Source organism: Manacus vitellinus, unplaced genomic scaffold, assembly GCF_001715985.3.
Source record: "Manacus vitellinus isolate BGI_N305 unplaced genomic scaffold, ASM171598v3 scaffold_6_pilon, whole genome shotgun sequence".
In the NCBI taxonomy this organism is placed as follows: Eukaryota; Metazoa; Chordata; class Aves; order Passeriformes; family Pipridae; genus Manacus; species Manacus vitellinus.
In genome coordinates this window covers 35007149-35013990 of record NW_021940750.1, presented here as the reverse complement: position 1 = coordinate 35013990, position 6842 = coordinate 35007149, and positions in this window count along the sequence as shown.

Below are 6842 nucleotides of genomic sequence, written 5' to 3'. Positions count from 1 at the left end.
CAGGCATGTCCTTAAACAGATCCCTGCTGATTTCAGTGGAACTCTACACGTCCAGAAGGATACCCTGGGGTAGATCTGATTTTCTAAATAGGGATGAGACCCAGTAGGTGGGAGTAAAACCTGCAGGATTTATGGGGAACAGATTATAGTTAACAGGATCACGGGGGTGCCTGTGTAAGGTGCACAGTTAGCAACTTCATTGATCCCTTGTATTATTTTGGAAAAGAGTAAATCACAAGCAGAAAATCACAAACTTTTTCAGTGGTACTCTGGTACCTATATGCTTTGAAGTATCTCAGTAATGATGTTTTACTGAAATGCAAGGTTTTCCTGCCCAAGCATAAATCAAAAACACTTAAAACAACTGCAGCAAAGCTCTTTTCCATTTTTTTTAACATGGTCTTTAGCAAAGAGTAACCTCTTTGCTGACTTAAAAAGTGAGACTGTGAAAGGTAAATGGGTAATAAAGATGCTATAATGGGGGAACCGTGAGCATGTTTGGAGGACATCTGCTGAGATGTTATCGGCGGCAAAGAAGCCCTGCCCATTCGGTGACATCATTCTCTCCGGCTGCCAGCCTGTCCTGGCAGGCTCAGGGGCTGCAGCGGGAACGCTGTGTGAGAGCCAGGCTGGATGCGGCAGTGGGCTTGATTCCCTCTGGGCTGGCAACCAATAACTGGCTGAGGAGCAGCCACTTCTCCAGCCGAATGCAGATGACAAGGCTGAGGCCAGCGAAGGCCACAAGGCCAGTCAACTGGTTGATTTCTCTCACAGTTGCCTTTGTTATTTGAAAATTTAGTGTGTATTTTAGATGAGCACCAAGAAGCTCCTGCAGAGACTGTGCTCAGCACTGGACATGGACATGCCGAGAGGTAGGTCCTGTCCCACACAGACCCAAAGGGATGGTTGTGTCCTGGTTTATACAGACTCTTGGTGGACCCAGCTTAATGCGTGAGCCATTCTGGTCAAGGCTGGGATGGGAAGTTCATCAGACAGGCAATGTTTGACGACTCGAGGTCAAAGAAAACTGATGTTATGTGCCAAGTATGGTGAGGGATGGGGTGGGCAACCAAGAAGGTATTTGTTATATTAGGACACATGCAGGGTTTCTGAGCCTGAATTTTGCAGCCGATGTGTCTCTGACTATTATTCCTAATATCCTCAATTCCTAATATTCTCCCAAATATCTTCTTAACTTCTGGATACCATCAGCTGATGTGGCAGCAAATGTTCCCAATTCCTGAGTCTACATTAGCATGCTTGAATCAGGACTGTGCTGTTGAGGCAAATCTCCAGACTGTACCCATTTACTGTGGTTTGGTTTGTATCACAGATCAGGCTGGGAGTGCATGAACTGAGCTCCCTTCCAGTGAACCTAAAGCAGTGAGATCCTCCAGAGCAGTCCACATGAACTTTGGCCACCACTGGGCATATAGTCCATGGGACCCCATTACAGTTAGCCTGAAACACCCCCACTTCACTGAAACACCTCTGATGTGGAGATGAGGTCTTCAGCATCCACTGGATCACTCCAGAAAATCACTCCTCCAAGGCCACAATTGCTCACTGCTGAGGGCAGAGGAAGAGGGTTTAGGCTTGGAGACAAGCCCAGCCCCTCAGAGCAGGATGGACATAACTCACTCTGGCCACAGAGCGCAGCAGCCACCAGCCTATCTGCAGGCACAGCTAACAAAACAAGTGTAGATGTAGCCAAAAGATAGTAAAAGTACTCAAATGTTTTGTGACAACAAGTCAGGCAGAGAACTCAGTGATTTCACTGAGGGCAAGTGATAGCATAAGCTTAAACCTGATTAGAAATCAAAGAACTACAGGAGAGAAATGTTCAAATAGCTGAAAAAAATTTTATATTTAAAAATATATAAATAAATATTTATATAATATATAAATTATTAGCAGGGCTCTCCTTTCATAGGACTGCTTCTTGTATTATAAATAAAGCAGGATCTGAATACAAATGAAGACATCAGTAAGCACAATTTTGTGGCTGCAGTAGCCAGGGGGTCAGACCAGAATGATGCTGAAATGGTCACTTCTGCCCTTCAAAGTTTCCAAACTATACAATTTTGAGCAGGTGACTCAAAGCGTAGCAGATTGTCACGTGTATGCAGATGCCATTAAAAACACACTGAAGAAATTAAAAGCAAACCCTTCTCTTCTAGTGTTACTACACAAATAATAAAAACACTTGCCAGTCCACTGGATAAATATCCTACATATATACATATACATATCTTAAAAGATATGGGAAGCCCCTGTCACCATAATGCTTAAAACCTTAAAAATTCCATTCCAACTCTTGATCTCCAGGAAACTGCAAATCTCATGAGGAAAACTTGAGCTGCTCTGTGCTGGCTGTCACCTGGAGCTCAACGCAGCCAGAACCAGTGCTCCAAGAACCCATTGCTGTGCCTGTGTCCTCATCCAGCAGCACGGCTGCTGCTCCTTGCACGTGGGGATCTGCAGGGATAATCAACCCATGAAACAAAACCCAAGTTATTATGCCCACACCACGCTTAACTGTGTAATTTTAGGTAAAGAAGATAGTTAGCATTAGGTGTGTGAGGGTTGGGAATGCAACAGGAATGTGAAAGTTTTTATTTTTCTTTTAATATGTGTCTATAATGCCAGTGTTTCAGTCTCAAAGGATTTGCCTATCTGACTGTAGTTAAGATTGTGATATTCCCTCACACAGATCATTGGAATTTCAGCATTTTCAGGTATCTTCCCAGACCTAAGAACTCATGACATGCTACTTTTTAAGGAGAGGGGAAAAGCAGCAGTTTGCAGCAGACTTCAGTCCCTTCAGATCAAAGCCCAGGTCTTCTGATGTGTGTCTACAGTGCCTAATGGTGCCTGGTCCAGGCTGGGACTTGTGGTTATCACTGTAACAACAAAAGCAACTGCAGTGGTGTATGGCACAGAACCGATATATTTGCTATTTTTGTTTGTTTTATATATAACTAGCCCATTTTCTATGCAAACCAATCCAGTTCCTGTTTATATACCAAACTGCCCACAGCATGTTTGCTGCCCCTTGTCATGGCTGTCATTATTCCTGGTGAAGAAGACTCTACTGCTCTCACTTTGGAGCTTGTCAACGGCACTGACATCCTGCCATCCCAGGGCTCTCCAGCTTTGGCACCTTGGAACAGAAGCTGGAAACCAAAGCTAGGTCTTCTGTCTGACTTCTCCCAGGGATTTTTAGCAAGCCATCAGGAAGAGCAGCAAACAGGCCCCATTGAGTTCTGCTCTTCCCATTACCAGTTTAGCTGACACTTAGCCTTGTAGGAAATTCATCAGAGAAGGACAAGCAAACTCGTACATCTATTTATTCTCAAGAGGAATTTCTAAAAAGCAAACCCACAATGTTTCAGCATGACTATATATTAATTATTTTTTCCAGAGAGCTTGCTATTGTTTTGCTACTGAGAAATACACCTTCAAACATTGGATTTGCTCAGTTTTAGAAGCACAGCTATGTTTATTATATTTGGTGCTGTGAAAAGCACTTCTAATTTGTATTTTTATTGAGCTAGACTTTTGTTTCAGACCAAATCTGAGTTGTTTGTCTAAAAGCTGTTAGTGCCTAGACTGAGATACTAGCTCAGTAATTCCAATAGGAAGTCATACAGTTTCTTCCTTTGAGTACCTCTGAGTACAGCCTACCTTTTAAAAAGGGAGGAACAAATTCTCTGTTGGCCCACAAAGGTGCTGTTATTACTTGAAATCATGGAACAGAGCTTGTTCTACTGGGGGTTAACTCAGTAATTCCATTTCATCTTACCATGCTAGTCTTTCTTCTTATGCCTGACTGGATAAAAACCAATTTTATCCAAAGCTTCATAGTTTAAACATTTTAAAATAATTTTTAAAAGTAACACTGAACTATATGCTACCTATATATATGCTCAAAAAGGATGGGAACAGGACTGCCTGCTCTTCTGGCATGGTATCAATACACTACCTGGCAATCAACTTTTCTTTGCCACTAACTCCTACATTCAGTATTTTCAGGTAATGTAATACCAAGGCACCGGTGATGCACCTTATCCTGAAGCACTTAATAAACGAGAGTTAACAGATGTGAAATCTGAGGAAGCGTTCAGGGAAATCTAGGGACTTCCCTGAAAATTAGGGTTTATAGACTATAATCCCACTGATGATAACTGAGTGATAAAACCCACATTGTTTGTATTTATAAAAATTCTTGAGTGATTTCATTGTTCTCAAAGAAAAAAAAAAGCTGCTTTTGTTCATTGTTGATACAAAGTCACTCTTGTTGTTGCAGACCAGGCACTTCCTACTTTACCTGGGTATTTTTATCCACAGTACTTTGCTGTGTTTGAGAGATAAGCCCTTACTCCAGACTCTGAATCACACTTCCCCCTCAGATTTGGGGAATGTCAGATCCAGATCAGGATCCAAACTTTCTAGTTTGGGCCTGTCTTTCATCATGGTAAATCAACAGTCGGCAAATCTAAACAATAAGTTCGTGTTGAAATTTGGATTTTTTTTTAATTGTACTTCCTTTCTAGCAAACAACAGAGGTTTATTTTCTTCTCTTCAGGACAGAAAACTGTTTACTCTATGATCTTATTTTTTAAACCGCTGCTTCATTTGCAGGGGGAAGTCCTAATGACCTTGCTCACCACACAGCCTGGGAGCTTATCAATCAGGACAGGGTTTGGCAGGAAGGCAAGAAAACTCTCCTGCAACCAGATCTATTACCAGAGATCCCCCTGCCTGGACAGAAGTGTCTTACAGCCACTGAACTCCTGTACTTACATGTGCTTTTTACTTCTAGGTGTAACTGAGGCCTGAAGACTCAAAATTAGTTCATAAATGAATTTTCTCCTTGTTTTTGTTAAGTAAGATACATGTCCTCTGAGCTGCCTGCAAGCTTTGCACACTAATGATTAATTTAATTTTAAATATATCTTCAATGACTACCTACATTTTAATATACACTACGTACTTTGTACATAATACATGGCAGGTCAAAATGTGATCACAAACCCAGATTTTTCCTTTCCATTACCTTTACATCTTAGAGAGTTCCCACAGCCATTCCATTCTGCCCTGGCACCAACAGAAATCTTTCCACTGACTGCAGCAGCTGAAGATCTGACCCTAAACTAGGTAACTGGGCCAGTGCCACAGGGTCTGCTTACTCTGCTTAGTTCCCTGAATGGTACATTTTAAAAACTGCACTGAAATATGCCCCAGTAAACCTAAAGGAGACACACAGAAAATCCCGCACTAGTATAGCTGCTCTGCCAGGAGGAACTGGTCTGTTCCCTGGTGGGAAAGGAGGCCTTGCTCTCTCTGCCTCCCCCATGAAGAAGAGTAAAGCCTTTTTTCCTCTGTCTCATTGTTGGCTCCTCTAGCACACTGGTGTACCCAAAATCCAGCGATACATTTGATGCTCAGGAACCCTGATAACAGATATGATTAGTCAGAGCTAGTTGATCAAAACGAAAGAAGAAAGCGAATTTCACTAAATGCTTACAATCATTCACATGATGTTGTAGAAAAGCCTCTTATTATATCCAAAGGGTTTGATACCAGTGTAAAGGCAGAGCTGTATTCCTCATCTTTACTGCTGTAAGTGCGTGTTACGCACTTCTATGTTGCCAACAGTGCAAAGCTGTGGGAAGATGTGCTGTTTCCTAAATTCCAGCCAGCTTCCGATGGCAGAAATGCTATCACTGGTGATTGTACGTTTCTGGGGAAATCCAATCAGTTCTTACAGCCCAGTTAACGTTTATGGCACTGTCAATTACAGAATAAACAAAATCCCTCAATGACCAAAGAGGACAAATTCTGATAGTGGGTGGGTGGAGAAATGTAAATCTGTCATAGGTGTTTCCACAACATTGTTTTTCAGAGCAGAACGGCTCTCAAAAACATTACCAAAAATAATGACATGCTGTAAGCAATAGTTGAAGTAATTTGTGATGTTTTGAGCCATTCCTGCTATGAGAGCAGGACGGCCTCAAGCGCAGCATCCAGACTCACTGCCCTGGCCCCTTCACAGGCAATTCCTTAATGCCTTGCAGACCATCTGCTGTGGAAAAGAACTATCCTCCAAGGTACTGTGATACCTCATTATTTAATCAGCCGGTATTTTACAGGACCAAGGGAAAACTCCGAGCGCAGAGAAAGCAGACTGGCACCCCATATTTTTGGGGGAGCTTGCTGGAAGCGCTCCAAGAGATTTAAAGGAGCTTGGCCCTTCCCAGAGTTCAAAATGCCAGGGCTGACAGGTCTTCTTCCCTATGGTGGGGTTGGGTGCCCGTTTTTTGGGGTTGCTGTTTTTCCAGAGAAGGGCAATGAATCCTGTGAAGGGTCTGGAGCACAAGGGTTATGAGGAGCAGCTGAGAGAGCTGAGAGTGTTTATCCTGGAGAAAAGGAGGCTCAGGGGTGACCTTATCACTCTACAACTCCCTGAAAGGGGGTCGCAGCCAGATGAGGGATCAGTCCCTTTTCCCAGGCAACCAGCGATAGGAAAGGATAGTGTTAAGCTGTGCCAGGGAGGTTTAGGTTGGACATTAGGAAGAATTTCTTCACAAAAAGGGTGATTAGACATCGGAATGGGCTGCCCAGGGAAGTGGTGGAGTCATTGTCCCTGGAGGTGTTTAAAGAAAGCCTGGACGTGGCACTTGGTGCCAGGTCTGGTTGACATGGTGGTGTTCGGTCAAAGGTTGGACTTGCTGATCCCAGAGGTCTTTTCCAGCCTAATTGATTCTGTGATTCTATGAAACTGTCCACGCTCCAGGCACCCGGCCCTTAGGCCGAGTCAGGGGAGGCCACATCCCTCG